Genomic DNA, 20,919 nt, shown 5'->3' with positions numbered 1-20,919 from the left:
ACAGCTATCTCTTTGCACATGGAAATAACTACACCGCTATCTCTATAAACATGGAAATATCTACACCACCATCTGTATGAACATGGAAATATCTGCACCACCATCTGTATGAACATATAAATATCTACACCGCCATCTGTATTAAGAAGGAGATATCTACACCGCTATCTGTATAAACATGGAAATAGCTACACCGCTATCTGTATGAACATGGAAATATCTACAACGCTACCTGTATAATCACGGAAATATGTACACCGCTACCTGTATAAACATGGAAGTATCAGCACCGCTATCGGTATGAACATGGCAATATCTACACGGCTATCTGTATGAACATGGAAATATCTACACTGCTATCTGTATGAACATGGAAATATCTACACCACTATCTGTATGAACATGGAAATAGCTACACAGCCTTCTGGATGAACATGGAAATATCTTCAGCGCTCTCTGCATGAACATGGATATATCTACACAGCCATCTGGATGAACATGGAAATATCTACACCGCTATCTGTATGAACATGGAAATACATACACCGCTATCTGTATGAACATGGAAATATCTACACCGCTATCTGTATGAACATGGAAATATCTACACCGCTATCTGTATGAACATGGAAATATCTTCACCGCCATCTGTATGAACATGCATATATCTACACAGCCATCTGGATGAACATGGAAATATCTGCACCGCTGTCTGTATAAACATGGAAATATCTACACCGCTGTCTGTATAAACATGGAAATATCTACACCGCTATCTGTATGAACATGGAAATATCTACACCGCTACCTGTATAAACACGGAAATATGTATACCGCTACCTGTATAAACATGGAAGTATCAGCACCGCTATCGGTATGAACATGGCAATATCTACACGGCTATCTGTATGAACATGGAAATATCTACACCGCTATCTGTATGAACATGGAAATATCTACACCATTATCTGTATGAACATGGAAATAGCTACACAGCCATCTGGATGAACATGGAAATATCTACACCGCTATCTGTATGAACATGGATATATCTACACAGCCATCTGGATGAACACGGAAATATCTGCACCGCTATCTGTATGAACATGGATATATCTACTCAGCCATCTGGATGAACATGGAAATATATACACCGCTATCTGTGTAAACATGCATACATCTTCACCACTATCTGTATAAACATGGAATTATCTACACTGCTATCTTTATGAACATGGAAATATCTGCACCGCTAACTGTTTGAAGAGGGAAATATATACACCGCTATCTGCATGTAAATGGAAATGTCTACACAGCTGTCTGCATATACATGGAAATATCTACACAGCTATCTCTTTACACATGGAAATAACTACACCGCTATCTGTATGAACATGGAAATATGTACACCGCCATCTGTATAAACATGGAAATATCGACACTGCTACCTGTATAAACATGGAAATATCAGCACCGCTATCAGTATGAACATGGAAGTATCTACACCGCAATCTGTATGAACATGGAAATATCTTCACCGCCATCTGTATGAACATGGAAATATCTGCAAAGCCATCTGTATGAACATATAAATATCTACACCGCCATCTGTATTAAGATGGAGATATCTACACCGCTATCTGTATAAAGATTGAAATATCTACACCGCTATGTGTATAAACATGGAAATATCTACACCGCTATCTGTATAAACATGGAAATATCTACACTGCTACCTGTATAAACATGGAAATATCAGCACCGCTATCTGTATGAACATGGAAATATCTACACCGCCATCTGTATGAACATGGAAAAACCTTCACCGCCATCTGCATGAACATGGATATATCTAGACAGCCATCTGTATGAACATGGAAATATCTTCACCGCCATCTGTATGAACATGGATATGTCTACACAGCCGTCTGGATGAACATATAAATATCTACACCGCCATCTGTATTAAGAATGAGATATCTACACCGCTATCTGTATCAACATGGAAATATCTACACCGCTATCTGTATGAACATGGAATTATCTGCACCGCCGTCTGTATGAACATATAAATATCTACACCGCCATCTGTATTAAGAAGGAGATATCTACACCGCTATCTGTATAAACATGGAAATATCTAGACTGCTATCTGTATGAACATGGAAATATCTACACCGCTACCTGTATAAACACGGAAATATGTACAGCGCTACCTGTATAAACATGGAAGTATCAGCACCGCTATCGGTATGAACATGGCAATATCTACACGGCTATCTGTATGAACATGGAAATATCTACACCGCTATTTGTATGAACATGGAAATATCTACACCACTATCTGGATGAACATGGAAATAGCTACACAGCCATCTGGATGAACATGGAAATATCTACACCGCTATCTGTATGAACATGGATATATCTACACAGCCATCTGGATGAACATGGAAATATCTACAACGCTATCTGTATGAACATGGAAATACATACACCGCTATCTGTATGAACATGGCAATATCTACACCGCTATCTGTATGAACATGGAAATATCTACACCGCTATCTGTATGAACATGGAAATATCTACACCGCCATCTGTATGAACATGGAAATATCTGCACCGCCATCTGTATGAACATATAAATATCTACACCGCCATCCGTATTAAGATGGAGATATCTACACCGCTATCTCTATAAACATGGAAATAACTACACCGCAATCTCTATAAACATGTAAATATTTACAACGCTATCTGGGTAAACATGGAAATGTCTATAGTGCTATCTCTATAAACTTGGAAATATCTACACCACCATCTGTAGAAACATGGAAATAGCTATACCGCTGTCAGTATAAACATGGAAATATCTGCAACGCTATCTCTATAAACATGGAAATATCTACAACGCCATCTGTACGAACAAGGAAATATCTACACCGCCATCCGTATGAACTTGGAAATATCGACACCGCTATCTGTCTGAACATGGAAATATGTACAAAGCTATCTGTATATACATGGAAATATCTACACCGCTATCTTCAGGAACATGGAAATAACCACACCGCTATCTCTATAAATATGGAAATATCTACACCCCCATCCCTATGAACATGGAAAAACTACACCACCATCTGTATGAACATGGAAATATCTACACCGCTATCTGTATGAACATGGAAATACATACACCACTATCTGTATGAACATGGAAATATCTTCACCGCCATCTGTATGAACATGGATATATCTACACAGCCATCTGGATGAACATGGAAATATCTGCACCGCTATCTGTATGAACATGGAAATATCTACACCGCTATCTGTATGAACATGGATATATCTACACAGCCATCTGGATGAACATGGAAATATCTGCACCGCTATCTGTATGAACATGGAAATATCTACACCGCTATCTGGATGAACATGGATATATCTACAGAGCCATCTGGATGAACATGGAAATCTCTGCACCGCCATCTGTATGAACATATAAATTTCTACACCGCCATCTGTATTAAGATGGAGATATCTACACGCTATCTGTATAAACATGGAAATATCTACACCGCTATGTGTATAAACACGGAAATATCTACACCGCTATCTGTATAAACATGGAAATATCTACACTGCTACCTGTATAAACATGGAAATATCTTCACCGCTATCTGTATGAACATGGAAATTTCTACACCGCTTCTGTATGAACATGGAAAAATCTTCACCGCCATCTCTATGAACCTGGATATATCTACACAGCCATCTGTATGAACATGGAAATATCTTCACCGCCATCTGTATGAACATGGATATGTCTACACAGCCGTCTGGATGAACATGGAAATATCTACACCGCTATCTGTATGAACATGGAAATATCTACACCGCTATCTGTATGAACATGGATATATCTACACAGCCATCTGGATGAACATGGAAAAATCTTCACCGCCATCTGTATCAACATGGATATATCTACACAGCTTCTGTATAAGCATTGAAATATCTTCACCGCCATCTGTATGAACATGGATATGTCTACACAGCCGTCTGGATGAACATGGAAATATCTACACCGCTATCTGTATGAACATGGAAATATCTACACGGCTATCTGTGTAAACATGCATACATCTTCACCGCTATCTGTATAAACATGGAAATACCCACACCGCTATCTGTATGAACATGGAAATATCTACACCGCTATCTGTTTGAACATGGAAATATCTACACCGCTATCTGCATGGAAATGGAAATATCTACACAGCTATCTGTATATACATGGAAATACCTACACAGCTATCTCTTTGCACATGGAAATAACTACACCGCTATCTCTATAAACATGGAAATATCTACACCACCATCTGTATGAACATGGAAATATCTGCACTGCCATCTGCATGAACATATAAATATCTACACCGCCATCTGTATTAAGAAGGAGATATCTACACCGCTGTCTGTATGAACATGGAAATATCTACACCGCTACCTGTATAAACACGGAAATATGTACACCGCTACCTGTATAAACATGGAAGTATCAGCACCGCTATCGGTATGAACATGGCAATATCTACACGGCTATCTGTATGAACATGGAAATAACTACACCGCTATCTGTATGAACATGGATATATCTACACAGCCATCTGGTTGAACATGGAAATATCTGCACCGCTATCTGTATGAACATGGATATATCTACTCAGCCATCTGGATGAACATGGAAATATATACACCGCTATCTGTGTAAACATGCATACATCTTCACCACTATCTGTATAAACATGGAATTATCTACACTGCTATCTTTATGAACATGGAAATATCTGCACCGCTAACTGTTTGAACAGGGAAATATATACACCGCTATCTGCATGTAAATGTAAATGTCTACACAGCTATCTGCATATACATGGAAATACCTACACAGCTATCTCTTTACACATGGAAATAACTACGCTGCTATCTGTATGAACATGGAAATATCTACACCGCTACCTGCATAAACATGGAAATATCTACACCGCTATCAGTATGAACATGGAAGTATCTACACCGCCATCTGTATGAACATGGAAATATCTTCACCGCCATCTGTATGAACATGGAAATATCTGCACCGCCATCTGTATGAACATATAAATATCTACACCGCCATCTGTATTAAGATGGAGATATCTACACCGCTATCTGTATAAAAATGGAAATGTCTATACCACTATGTGTATAGACATGGAAATCTCTACACCGCTATCTGTATTAACATGGAAATATCAGCACCGCTATCTGTATGAACATGGAAATATCTACACCGGAAAATGTATGAACATGGAAAAATCTTCACCGCCATCTGTATGAACATGGATATATCTACACAGCCATCTGTATGAACATGGAAATATCTTCACCGCCATCTGTATGAACATGGATATGTCTACACAGCCGTCTGGATGAACATGGAAATATCTACACCGCTATCTGTATGAACATGGAAATATCTACACCGCTATCTGTGTAAACATGCATACATCTTCACCGCTATCTGTATAAACATGGAAATATCCACACCGCTATCTGTATGAATATGGAAATATCTACACCGCTATCTGTTTGAACATGGAAATATCTACACCGCTATCTGCATGAAAATGGAAATATCTACACAGCTATCTGCATATACATGGAAATATCTACACAGCTATCCCTTTGCACATGGAAATAACTACACCGCTACCTCTATAAACATGGAAATATCTACACCACCATCTGTATGAACATGGAAATATCTGCACCGCCATCTGTATGAACATATAAATATCTACACCGCCATCTGTATTAAGAAGGAGATATCTACACCGCTATCTGTATAAACATGGAAATATCTACACCGCTATCTGTATGAACATGGAAATATCTACACCGCTACCTGTATAAACACGGAAATATGTACACCGCTACCTGTATAAACATGGAAGTATCAGCACCGCTATCGGTATGAACATGGCAATATCTACACAGCTATCTGTATGAACATGGAAATATCTACAACGCCATCTGTATGACATGGAAATATCTTCACCGCCATCTGTATGAACATGAATATATCTACACAGCCATCTGGATGAACATGGAAATATCTACACCGCTATCTGTATGAACATGGAAATATCTACACCGCTGTCTATATGAACATGGAAATATCTACACAGCCATCAGGATGAACATGGAAATATCTACACCGCTATCTGTATGAACATGGAAATACATACACCGCTATCTGTATGAACATGGAAATATCTACACCGCTATCTGTATGAACATGGAAATATCTACACCGCTATCTGTATGAACATGGAAATATCTACACCGCCATCTGTATGAACATGGATATATCTACACAGCCATCTGGATGAACATTGAAATATCTGCACCGCTATATGTATGAACATGGAAATATCTACACCGCTATCTGCATGAACATCGATATATCTACACAGCCATCTGGATGAACATGGAAATATCTACACCGCTATCTGTGTATACATGCATACATCTTCACCGCTATCTGTATAAACAAGGAAATATCTACACTGCTATCTTTATGAACATGGAAATATCTACACCGCTGTTTGAACAGGTAAATATATACACCGCTATCTGCATGAAAATGGAAATGTCTACACAGCTATCTGCATATACATGGAAATATCTACACAGCTATCTCTTTACACATGGAAATAACTACACCGCTATCTGTATGAACATGGAAATATCTACACCGCTACCTGCATAAACATGGAAATATCTACACCGCTATCAGTATGAACATGGAAGTATCTACACCACCATCTGTATGAACATGGAAATATCTTCACCGCCATCTGTATGAACATGGAAATATCTGCACCGCCATCTGTATGAACATATAAATATCTACACCGCCATCTGTATTAAGATGGAGATATCTACACCGCTATGTGTATAAAAATGGAAATATCTATACCACTATGTGTATAAACATGGAAATCTCTACACTGCTATCTGTATAAACAAGGAAATATCAGCACCGCTATCTGTATGAACATGGAAATATCTACACCGGAATATGTATGAACATGGAAAAATCTTCACCGCCATCTGTATGAACATGGATATATCTACACAGCCATCTGTATGAACATGGAAATATCTTCACCGCCATCTGTATGAACATGGATATGTCTACACAGCCGTCTCGATGAACATGGAAATATCTACACCGCTAACTGTGTATACATGCATACATCTTCACCGCTATCTGTATAAACAAGGAAATATCTACACTGCTATCTTTATGAACATGGAAATATCTACACCGCTAACTGTTTGAACAGGGAAATATATACACCGCTATCTGCATGAAAATGGAAATGTCTACACAGCTATCTGCATAAACATGGAAATATCTACACAGCTATCTCTTTACACATGGAAATAACTACACCGCTATCTGTATGAACATGGAAATATCTACACCGCCATCTGTATGAACATGGAAATATCTGCACCGCCATCTGAATGAACATATAAATATCTACACCGCCATCTGTATTAAGATGGAGATATCTACACTGCTATGTGTATAAACATGGAAATATCTACACCGCTATGTGTATAAACATGGAAATATCTACACCGCTATCTGTATAAACATGGAAATATCTACACCGCTACCTGTATAAACATGGAAATATCAGCACCGCTATCAGTATGAACATGGAAGTATCTACACCGCCATCTGTATGAACATGGAAATATCTTCACCGCCATCTGTATGAACATGGAAATATCTGCACCGCCATCTGTATGAACATATAAATATCTACACCGCCATCTGTATTAAGATGGAGATATCTACACCGCTATCTGTATAAACATGGAAATATCTACACCGATATGTGTATAAACATGGAAATATCTACACCACTATCTGTATAAATATGGAAATATCGACACTGCTACCTGTATAAACATGGAAATATCAGCACCGCTATCTGTATGGACATGGAAATATCTACACAGCCATCTGTATGAACCTGGAAAAATCTTCACCGCCATCTGTATCAACATGGATATATCTACACAGCTTCTGTATAAGCATGGAAATATCCTCACCGCCATCTGTATGAACATGGATATGTCTACACAGCCGTCTGAATGAACATGGAAATATCTACACCGCTATCTGTATGAACATGGAAATATCTACACGGCTATCTGTGTAAACATGCATACATCTTCACCGCTATCTGTATAAACATGGAAATATCCACACCGCTATCTGTATGAACATGGAAATATCTACACAGCTATCTGTTTGAACATGGAAATATCTACACCACTATCTGTATGAACATGGAAATAGCTACACAGCCATCTGGATGAACATGGAAATATCTACACCGCTATCTGTATGAACATGGATATATCTACACAGCCATCTGGATGGACATGGAAATATCTACACCGCTATCTGTATGAACATGGAAATATCTGCACCGCTATCTGTATGAACATGGAAATATCTACACAGCCATCAGGATGAACATGGAAATATCTACACCGCTATCTGTATGAACATGGAAATACATACACCGCTATCTGTATGAACATGGAAATATCTACAACGCTATCTGTATGAACATGGAAATATCTACACCGCTATCTGAATGAACATGGAAATATATTCACCGCCATCTATATGAAAATGGATATATCTACACAGCCATGTGGATGAACATGGAAATATCTACACCGCCATCTGTATGAACATGGAAATATCTGCAACGCCTTCTGAATGAACATATAAATATCTACACCTCCGTCTGTATTAAGATGGAGATATCTACACCGCTATCTGTATAAACATGGAAATAACTACACCGCAATCTCTATAAACATGTAAATATTTACAACGCTATCTGGGTAAACATGGAAATGTCTATAGTGCTATCTCTATAAACTTGGAAATATCTACACCACCATCTGTAGAAACATGGAAATAGCTGTACCGCTGTCAGTATAAACATGGAAATATCTACAACGCTATCTCTATAAACATGGAAATACCTACAACGCCATCTGTACGAACAAGGAAATATCTACACCGCCATCCGTATGAACTTGGAAATATCGACACCTCAATCTGTCTGAACATGGAAATATGTACAAAGCTATCTGTATATACATGGAAATATCTACACCGCTATCTTCAGGAACATGGAAATAACCACACCGCTATCTCTATAAATATGGAAATATCTACACCGCCATCCCTATGAACATGGAAAAACTACACCGCCATCTGTATGAACATGGAAATATCTACACCGCTATCTGTATGAACATGGAAATACATACACCGCTATCTGTATGAACTTGGAAATAACTACTCCGCTATGTGTATGAACTTGGAAATATCTACACCGCTATCTCTATGAACATGGAAATATCTTCACCGCCATCTGTATGAACATGGATATATCTACACAGCCATCTGGATGAACATGGAAATATCTGCACCGCTATCTGTATGAACATGGAAATATCTACACCGCTATCTGTATGAACATGGATATATCTACAGAGCCATCAGGATGAACATGGAAATATCTGCACCGCCATCTGTATGAACATATAAATTTCTACACCGCCATCTGTATTAAGATGGAGATATCTACACGCTATCTGTATAAACATGGAAATATCTACACCGCTATGTGTATAAACATGGAAATATCTACACCGCTATCTGTATAAACATGGAAATATCTACACAGCTATCTGCATATACATGGAAATATCTACACAGCTATCTGCATATACATGGAAATATCTACACAGCTATCTCTTTGCACATGGAAATAACTACTCCGCTATCTCTATAAACATGGAAATATCTACACCACCATCTGTATGAACATGGAAATATCTGCACCACCATCTGTATGAACATATAAATATCTAAACCGCCATCTGTATTAAGAAGGAGATATCTACACCGCTATCTGTATAAACATGGAAATAGCTACACCGCTATCTGTATGAACATGGAAATATCTACACCGCTACCTGTATAAACACGGAAATATGTACACCGCTACCTGTATAAACATGGAAGTATCAGCACCGCTTTCGGTATGAACATGGCAATATCTACACGGCTATCTGTATGAACATGGAAATATCTACACCGCTATCTGTATGAACATGGAAATATCTTCACCGACATCTGTATGAACATGGATATATCTACACAGCCATCTGGATGAACATGGAAATATCTGCACCGCTATCTGTATGAACATGGAAATATCTACACCGCTATCTGTATGAACATGGATATATCTACAGAGCCATCTGGATGAACATGGAAATATCTGCACCGCCATCTGTATGAACATATAAATTTCTACACCGCCATCTGTATTAAGATGGAGATATCTACACGCTATCTGTATAAACATGGGAATATCTACACCGCTATGTGTATAAACATGGAAATATCTACACCGCTATCTGTATAAACATGGAAATATCTACACTGCTACCTGTATAAACATGGAAATATCAGCACCTCTATCTGTATGAACATGGAAATATCTAAACCACTTCTGTATGAACATGGAAAAATCTTCACCGCCATCTCTATGAACCTGGATATATCTACACACCCATCTGTATGAACATGGAAATATCTTCACCGCCATCTGTATGAACATGGATATGTCTACACAGCCGTCTGGATGAACATGGAAATATCTACACCGCTATCTGTATGAACATGGAAATATCTACACCGCTATCTGTGTAAACATGCATACATCTTCACCGCTATCTGTATAAACATGGAAATACCCACACCGCTATCTGTTTGAACATGGAAATATCTACACCGCTATCTGCATGAAAATGGAAATATCTACACAACTATCTGCATATACATGGAAATATCTACACAGCTATCTCTTTGCACATGGAAATAACTACACCGCTATCTCTATAAACATGGAAATATCTACACCACCATCTGTATGAACATGGAAATATCTGCACCACCATCTGTATGAACATATAAATATCTAAACCGCCATCTCTATTAAGAAGGAGATATCTACACCGCTATCTGTATAAACATGGAAATAGCTACACCGCTATCTGTATGAACATGGAAATATCTACACCGCTACCTGTATAAACACGGAAATATGTACACCGCTACCTGTATAAACATGGAAGTATCAGCACCGCTATCGGTATGAAAATGGCAATATCTACACGGCTATCTGTATGAACATGGAAATATCTACACCGCTACCTGTATAATCACGGAAATATCTACACCGCCATCTGTATTAAGAAGGAGATATCTACACCGCTATCTGTATAAACATGGAAAAAGCTACACCGCTATCTGTATGAACATGGAAATATCTACACCGCTACCTGTATAAACATGGAAGTATCAGCACCGCAATCGGTATGAACATGGCAATATCTACACGGCTATCTGTATGAACATGGAAATATCTACACCGCTATCTGTATAAACATGGAAATATCTACACCGCTACCTGTATAATCACGGAAATATGTACACCGCTACCTGTATAAACATGGAAGTATCAGCACCGCTATCGGTATGAACATGGCAATATCTACACGGCTATCTGTATGAACATGGAAATATCTACACTGCTATCTGTATGAACATGGAAATATCTACACCACTATCTGTATGAACATGGAAATAGCTACACAGACTTCTGGATGAACATGGAAATATCTTCAGCGCTATCTGTATGAACATGGATATATCTACACAGCCATCTGGATGAACATGGAAATATCTACACCGCTATCTGTACGAACATGGAAATACATACACCGCTATCTGTATGAACATGGAAATATCTACACCGCTATCTGTATGAACATGGAAATATCTACACCGCTATCTGTATGAACATGGAAATATCTTCACCGCCATCTGTATGAACATGCATATATCTACACAGCCATCTGGATGAACATGGAAATATCTGCACCGCTATATGTATGAACATGGAAATATCTACACCGCTATCTGTATGAACATGGATATATCTACACAGCCATCTGGATGAACATGGAAAAATCTTCACCGCCATCTGTATCAACATGGATATATCTACACAGCTTCTGTATAAGCATTGAAATATCTTCACCGCCATCTGTATGAACATGGATATGTCTACACAGCCGTCTGGATGAACATGGAAATATCTACACCGCTATCTGTATGAACATGGAAATATCTACACGGCTATCTGTGTAAACATGCATACATCTTCACCGCTATCTGTATAAACATGGAAATACCCACACCGCTATCTGTATGAACATGGAAATATCTACACCGCTATCTGTTTGAACATGGAAATATCTACACCGCTATCTGCATGGAAATGGAAATATCTACACAGCTATCTGTATATACATGGAAATACCTACACAGCTATCTCTTTGCACATGGAAATAACTACACCGCTATCTCTATAAACATGGAAATATCTACACCACCATCTGTATGAACATGGAAATATCTGCACTGCCATCTGTATGAACATATAAATATCTACACCGCCATCTGTATTAAGAAGGAGATATCTACACCGCTGTCTGTATGAACATGGAAATATCTACACCGCTACCTGTATAAACACGGAAATATGTACACCGCTACCTGTATAAACATGGAAGTATCAGCACCGCTATCGGTATGAACATGGCAATATCTACACGGCTATCTGTATGAACATGGAAATAACTACACCGCTATCTGTATGAACATGGATATATCTACACAGCCATCTGGTTGAACATGGAAATATCTGCACCGCTATCTGTATGAACATGGATATATCTACTCAGCCATCTGGATGAACATGGAAATATATACACCGCTATCTGTGTAAACATGCATACATCTTCACCACTATCTGTATAAACATGGAATTATCTACACTGCTATCTTTATGAACATGGAAATATCTGCACCGCTAACTGTTTGAACAGGGAAATATATACACCGCTATCTGCATGTAAATGTAAATGTCTACACAGCTATCTGCATATACATGGAAATATCTACACAGCTATCTCTTTACACATGGAAATAACTACGCTGCTATCTGTATGAACATGGAAATATCTACACCGCTACCTGCATAAACATGGAAATATCTACACCGCTATCAGTATGAACATGGAAGTATCTACACCGCCATCTGTATGAACACGGAAATATCTTCACCGCCATCTGTATGAACATGGAAATATCTGCACCGCCATCTGTATGAACATATAAATATCTACACCGCCATCTGTATTAAGATGGAGATATCTACACCGCTATCTGTATAAAAATGGAAATGTCTATACCACTATGTGTATAGACATGGAAATCTCTACACCGCTATCTGTATTAACATGGAAATATCAGCACCGCTATCTGTATGAACATGGAAATATCTACACCGGAAAATGTATGAACATGGAAAAATCTTCACCGCCATCTGTATGAACATGGATATATCTACACAGCCATCTGTATGAACATGGAAATATCTTCACCGCCATCTGTATGAACATGGATATGTCTACACAGCCGTCTGGATGAACATGGAAATATCTACACCGCTATCTGTATGAACATGGAAATATCTACACCGCTATCTGTGTAAACATGCATACATCTTCACCGCTATCTCTATAAACATGGAAATATCCACACCGCTATCTGTATGAATATGGAAATATCTACACCGCTATCTGTTTGAACATGGAAATATCTACACCGCTATCTGCATGAAAATGGAAATATCTACACAGCTATCTGCATATACATGGAAATATCTACACAGCTATCCCTTTGCACATGGAAATAACTACACCGCTACCTCTATAAACATGGAAATATCTACACCACCATCTGTATGAACATGGAAATATCTGCACCGCCATCTGTATGAACATATAAATATCTACACCGCCATCTGTATTAAGAAGGAGATATCTACACCGCTATCTGTATAAACATGGAAATATCTACACCGCTATCTGTATGAACATGGAAATATCTACACCGCTACCTGTATAAACACGGAAATATGTACACCGCTACCTGTATAAACATGGAAGTATCAGCACCGCTATCGGTATGAACATGGCAATATCTACACAGCTATCTGTATGAACATGGAAATATCTACAACGCCATCTGTATGACATGGAAATATCTTCACCGCCATCTGTATGAACATGGATATATCTACACAGCCATCTGGATGAACATGGAAATATCTACACCGCTATCTGTATGAACATGGAAATATCTACACCGCTGTCTATATGAACATGGAAATATCTACACAGCCATCAGGATGAACATGGAAATATCTACACCGCTATCTGTATGAACATGGAAATACATACACCGCTATCTGTATGAACATGGAAATATCTACACCGCTATCTGTATGAACATGGAAATATCTACACCGCTATCTGTATGAACATGGAAATATCTACACCGCCATCTGTATGAACATGGATATATCTACACAGCCATCTGGATGAACATTGAAATATCTGCACCGCTATATGTATGAACATGGAAATATCTACACCGCTATCTGCATGAACATCGATATATCTACACAGCCATCTGGATGAACATGGAAATATCTACACCGCTATCTGTGTATACATGCATACATCTTCACCGCTATCTGTATAAACAAGGAAATATCTACACTGCTATCTTTATGAACATGGAAATATCTACACCGCTGTTTGAACAGGTAAATATATACACCGCTATCTGCATGAAAATGGAAATGTCTACACAGCTATCTGCATATACATGGAAATATCTACACAGCTATCTCTTTACACATGGAAATAACTACACCGCTATCTGTATGAACATGGAAATATCTACACCGCTACCTGCATAAACATGGAAATATCTACACCGCTATCAGTATGAACATGGAAGTATCTACACCACCATCTGTATGAACATGGAAATATCTTCACCGCCATCTGTATGAACATGGAAATATCTGCACCGCCATCTGTATGAACATATAAATATCTACACCGCCATCTGTATTAAGATGGAGATATCTACACCGCTATGTGTATAAAAATGGAAATATCTATACCACTATGTGTATAAACATGGAAATCTCTACACTGCTATCTGTATAAACATGGAAATATCAGCACCGCTATCTGTATGAACATGGAAATATCTACACCGGAATATGTATGAACATGGAAAAATCTTCACCGCCATCTGTATGAACATGGATATAACTACACAGCCATCTGTATGAACATGGAAATATCTTCACCGCCATCTGTATGAACATGGATATGTCTACACAGCCGTCTCGATGAACATGGAAATATCTACACCGCTAACTGTGTATACATGCATACATCTTCACCGCTATCTGTATAAACAAGGAAATATCTACACTGCTATCTTTATGAACATGGAAATATCTACACCGCTAACTGTTTGAACAGGGAAATATATACACCGCTATCTGCATGAAAATGGAAATGTCTACACAGCTATCTGCATAAACATGGAAATATCTACACAGCTATCTCTTTACACATGGAAATAACTACACCGCTATCTGTATGAACATGGAAATATCTACACCGCCATCTGTATGAACATGGAAATATCTGCACCGCCATCTGAATGAACATATAAATATCTACACCGCCATCTGTATTAAGATGGAGATATCTACACTGCTATGTGTATAAACATGGAAATATCTACACCGCTATGTGTATAAACATGGAAATATCTACACCGCTATCTGTATAAACATGGAAATATCTACACCGCTACCTGTATAAACATGGAAATATCAGCACCGCTATCAGTATGAACATGGAAGTATCTACACCGCCATCTGTATGAACATGGAAATATCTTCACCGCCATCTGTATGAACATGGAAATATCTGCACCGCCATCTGTATGAACATATAAATATCTACACCGCCATCTGTATTAAGATGGAGATATCTACACCGCTATCTGTATAAACATGGAAATATCTACACCGATATGTGTATAAACATGGAAATATCTACACCACTATCTGTATAAATATGGAAATATCGACACTGCTACCTGTATAAACATGGAAATATCAGCACCGCTATCTGTATGGACATGGAAATATCTACACAGCCATCTGTATGAACCTGGAAAAATCTTCACCGCCATCTGTATCAACATGGATATATCTACACAGCTTCTGTATAAGCATGGAAATATCCTCACCGCCATCTGTATGAACATGGATATGTCTACACAGCCGTCTGAATGAACATGGAAATATCTACACCGCTATCTGTATGAACATGGAAATATCTACACGGCTATCTGTGTAAACATGCATACATCTTCACCGCTATCTGTATAAACATGGAAATATCCACACCGCTATCTGTATGAACATGGAAATATCTACACAGCTATCTGTTTGAACATGGAAATATCTACACCACTATCTGTATGAACATGGAAATAGCTACACAGCCATCTGGATGAACATGGAAATATCTACACCGCTATCTGTATGAACATGGATATATCTACACAGCCATCTGGATGGACATGGAAATATCTACACCGCTATCTGTATGAACATGGAAATATCTGCACCGCTATCTGTATGAACATGGAAATATCTACACAGCCATCAGGATGAACATGGAAATATCTACACCGCTATCTGTATGAACATGGAAATACATACACCGCTATCTGTATGAACATGGAAATATCTACAACGCTATCTGTATGAACATGGAAATATCTACACCGCTATCTGAATGAACATGGAAATATATTCACCGCCATCTATATGAAAATGGATATATCTACACAGCCATGTGGATGAACATGGAAATATCTACACCGCCATCTGTATGAACATGGAAATATCTGCAAAGCCTTCTGAATGAACATATAAATATCTACACCGCCGTCTGTATTAAGATGGAGATATCTACACCGCTATCTGTATAAACATGGAAATAACTACACCGCAATCTCTATAAACATGTAAATATTTACAACGCTATCTGGGTAAACATGGAAATGTCTATAGTGCTATCTCTATAAACTTGGAAATATCTACACCACCATCTGCAGAAACATGGAAATAGCTGTACCGCTGTCAGTATAAACATGGAAATATCTACAACGCTATCTCTATAAACATGGAAATATCTACAACGCCATCTGTACGAACAAGGAAATATCTACACCGCCATCCGTATGAACTTGGAAATATCGACACCTCAATCTGTCTGAACATGGAAATATGTACAAAGCTATCTGTATATACATGGAAATATCTACACCGCTATCTTCAGGAAAATGGAAATAACCACACCGCTATCTCTATAAATATGGAAATATCTACACCGCCATCCCTATGAACATGGAAAAACTACACCGCCATCTGTATGAACATGGAAATATCTACACCGCTATCTGTATGAACATGGAAATACATACACCGCTATCTGTATGAACTTGGAAATAACTACTCCGCTATGTGTATGAACTTGGAAATATCTACACCGCTATCTCTATGAACATGGAAATATCTTCACCGCCATCTGTATGAACATGGATATATCTACACAGCCATCTGGATGAACATGGAAATATCTGCACCGCTATCTGTATGAACATGGAAATATCTACACCGCTATCTGTATGAACATGGATATATCTACAGAGCCATCAGGATGAACATGGAAATATCTGCACCGCCATCTGTATGAACATATAAATTTCTACACCGCCATCTGTATTAAGATGGAGATATCTACACGCTATCTGTATAAACATGGAAATATCTACACCGCTATGTGTATAAACATGGAAATATCTACACCGCTATCTGTATAAACATGGAAATATCTACACAGCTATCTGCATATACATGGAAATATCTACACAGCTATCTGCATATACATGGAAATATCTACACAGCTATCTCTTTGCACATGGAAATAACTACTCCGCTATCTCTATAAACATGGAAATATCTACACCACCATCTGTATGAACATGGAAATATCTGCACCACCATCTGTATGAACATATAAATATCTAAACCGCCATCTGTATTAAGAAGGAGATATCTACACCGCTATCTGTATAAACATGGAAATAGCTACACCGCTATCTGTATGAACATGGAAATATCTACACCGCTACCTGTATAAACACGGAAATATGTACACCGCTACCTGTATAAACATGGAAGTATCAGCACCGCTTTCGGTATGAACATGGCAATATCTACACGGCTATCTGTATGAACATGGAAATATCTACACCGCTATCTGTATGAACATGGAAATATCTTCACCGACATCTGTATGAACATGGATATATCTACACAGCCATCTGGATGAACATGGAAATATCTGCACCGCTATCTGTATGAACATGGAAATATCTACACCGCTATCTGTATGAACATGGATATATCTACAGAGCCATCTGGATGAACATGGAAATATCTGCACCGCCATCTGTATGAACATATAAATTTCTACACCGCCATCTGTATTAAGATGGAGATATCTACACGCTATCTGTATAAACATGGGAATATCTACACCGCTATGTGTATAAACATGGAAATATCTACACCGCTATCTGTATAAACATGGAAATATCTACACTGCTACCTGTATAAACATGGAAATATCAGCACCTCTATCTGTATGAACATGGAAATATCTAAACCACTTCTGTATGAACATGGAAAAATCTTCACCGCCATCTCTATGAACCTGGATATATCTACACACCCATCTGTATGAACATGGAAATATCTTCACCGCCATCTGTATGAACATGGATATGTCTACACAGCCGTCTGGATGAACATGGAAATATCTACACCGCTATCTGTATGAACATGGAAATATCTACACCGCTATCTGTGTAAACATGCATACATCTTCACCGCTATCTGTATAAACATGGAAATGCCCACACCGCTATCTGTTTGAACATGGAAATATCTACACCGCTATCTGCATGAAAATGGAAATATCTACACAACTATCTGCATATACATGGAAATATCTACACAGCTATCTCTTTGCACATGGAAATAACTACACCGCTATCTCTATAAACATGGAAATATCTACACCACCATCTGTATGAACATGGAAATATCTGCACCACCATCTGTATGAACATATAAATATCTAAACCGCCATCTCTATTAAGAAGGAGATATCTACACCGCTATCTGTATAAACATGGAAATAGCTACACCGCTATCTGTATGAACATGGAAATATCTACACCGCTACCTGTATAAACACGGAAATATGTACACCGCTACCTGTATAAACATGGAAGTATCAGCACCGCTATCGGTATGAAAATGGCAATATCTACACGGCTATCTGTATGAACATGGAAATATCTACACCGCTATCTGTATGAACATGGAAATATCTACACCACTATCTGTATGAACTTGGAAATAGCTACACAGCCTTCTGGATGAACATGGAAATATCTTCAGCGCTATCTGTATGAACATGGATATATCTACACAGCCATCTGGATGAACATGGAAATATCTACACCGCTATCTGTATGAACATGGAAATACATACACCGCTATCTGTATGAACATGGAAATATCTACACCGCTATCTGTATGAACATGGAAATATCTACACCGCTATCTGTATGAACATGGAAATATCTTCACCGCCATCTGTATGAACATGCATATATCTACACAGCCATCTGGATGAACATGGAAATATCTGCACCGCTATCTGTATGAACATGGAAATATCTACACCGCTATCTGTATGAACATGGATATATCTACACAGCCATCTGGATGAACATGGAAATATCTACACCGCTATCTGTGTATACATGCATACATCTTCACCGCTATCTGTATAAACAAGGAAATATCTACACTGCTATCTTTATGAACATGGAAATATCTACACCGCTAACTGTTTGAACAGGGAAATATATACACCGCTATCTGCATGAAAATGGAAATGTCTACACAGCTATCTGCATATACAACGAAATATCTACACAGCTATCTCTTTACACATGGAAATAACTACACCGCTATCTGTATGAACATGGAAATATCTACACCGCCATCTGTATGAACATGGAAATATCTGCACCGCTATCTGAATGAACATATAAATATCTACACCGCCATCTGTATTAAGATGGAGATATCTACACTGCTATGTGTATAAACATGGAAATATCTACACCGCTATGTGTATAAACATGGAAATATCTACACCGCTATCTGTATAAACATGGAAATATCTACACCGCTACCTGTATAAACATGGAAATATCAGCACCGCTATCAGTATGAACATGGAAGTATCTACACCGCCATCTGTATGAACATGGAAATATCTTCACCGCCATCTGTATGAACATGGAAATATCTGCACCGCCATCTGTATGAACATATAAATATCTACACAGCCATCGGTATTAAGATGGAGATATCTACACCGCTATCTGTATAAACATGGAAATATCTGCACCGCTATGTGTATAAACATGGAAATATCTACACCACTATCTGTATAAACATGGAAATATCGACACTGCTACCTGTATAAACATGGAAATATCAGCACCGCTATCTGTATGGACATGGAAATATCTACACAGCCATCTGTATGAACATGGAAAAATCTTCACCGCCATCTGTATCA

Source organism: Gorilla gorilla, chromosome 16 (assembly GCF_029281585.2).
Source record: "Gorilla gorilla gorilla isolate KB3781 chromosome 16, NHGRI_mGorGor1-v2.1_pri, whole genome shotgun sequence".
Lineage (NCBI taxonomy): Eukaryota > Metazoa > Chordata > Mammalia > Primates > Hominidae > Gorilla > Gorilla gorilla.
The sequence above is the reverse complement of the archived record's forward strand: the minus strand, read 5'-3'. Positions refer to the sequence as shown.